The 1,232-nt window shown below is 36.4% G+C and overlaps 1 non-coding gene across 1 annotated transcript; it reads left to right on the top strand.

The window, feature by feature from the left end:
* The first annotated feature begins 532 nt into the window (after positions 1-532).
* On the top strand, positions 533-641 carry LOC147360972 (U6 spliceosomal RNA). Its single transcript, XR_015140102.1, has one exon. It is a non-coding gene; the product is annotated as a U6 spliceosomal RNA (small nuclear RNA).
* The last annotated feature ends 591 nt before the right edge of the window (positions 642-1,232 follow it).

The raw sequence follows: 1,232 nt of genomic DNA, 5'->3' as shown, positions 1-1,232 counted from the left end.
GGGATGGGACGGGGAGGGAGATGGGAGGGGGGTTCAGGATGGGGACCCATGGACATCCATGGTGGTTCATGTCAATGTATGGCAAAAACCACTACAATGTTGTAACTAGCCTCCAATTAAATTTAAAAAATAAAATGAAAAAAGGGGAGGTAACTTTAGAAAAAATTATGTTTCATTAAATATTAAATGCTAATTTTGTCAAGTAAAACAAAGTGGCTGTGTCTGGAGAGTGAGAAAGAGGTGAGGTGGGGCATGGGACCCTTGTTACATTTTCTTTGGGGAGTGGGAATCACTGTTTTTGTGTAAAGTTTTTCAGGCGTGTTTGACTTTTTAGGGTTCTGCTTGTATTCCATCGTCAGGTGGTTCCCCTCCGAGGATGGCTTCAGAAGCTAGTCCCAGATTCTTGACCCAACCTAGAATTCAACTTGCTCATTTGTAGAAAAACACTTGAAAACCTCGAGGTGATTGTTAGGCCCCTTGCTCTGTATTTCTGTGATGCCAAGTCATCTTGTCTAGAGTTATAACATCTGGTGTTTACTTCAGCAGGACATATGTTAAAATTAGAACAAAATGGAGAAGAGTAACTAAGGTGGCTCCTGCACAAGGGTGACACACAAATTCATGAAGCGTTACATATTTTTGAGTAAAATGTTTCTCTGAGTTCAAAAAATATATATAGAGAGAGATTACATCTGAAGGGCTCACTTTAAATTAAGCCTTCATAATCACTGACTTTATGTGAAAAGAAATCCATAGGCTCTCAAACTGAAATCAGCAGTTCTTAAAAGTACTTCTTTCTTCAGTAAATGCATGCTTCCAAATTTTGAAGATTTGGAAGAGAAGTGGGTTTTGTTTTAATTGTGGTAAACATAAAATGTATCATCTTAATCGTTTTTAAATGTACAGTTCAATAGTGTTGGAAGAAAAGTCATTTTTTTATATTTGTGTGTGTGTGTATGTGCACAGAAATTAGCTCAGACCTGGAAATATTTGGGTCATGATCTACATCAAATATTTATTGTTCTTCAGTTCACATTAGCTTGACAGAATGATGTTAGTAACATAAACTTTCAAATATTTCCAGTGGAGGTAAAATCAGAACCAATGACAACTATTTAAAATATTCAAGAAGTTAACTCGTTTTCACCCACTTAGCAGCCAAGAACCATTGGAAATGAAAATTCAAAATACTGCAACTAAATCTGAGAAATCCCAAATAATTGTCCATTGTT

Source organism: Bos grunniens, chromosome 13, assembly GCF_055505025.1.
Source record: "Bos grunniens cultivar Pamir isolate PY7600 chromosome 13, Bosgru_T2T1.0, whole genome shotgun sequence".
NCBI lineage: Eukaryota > Metazoa > Chordata > Mammalia > Artiodactyla > Bovidae > Bos > Bos grunniens.
Note: the sequence above shows the minus strand (reverse complement) of the source record. Positions and strands in the feature narration are given on the sequence as shown.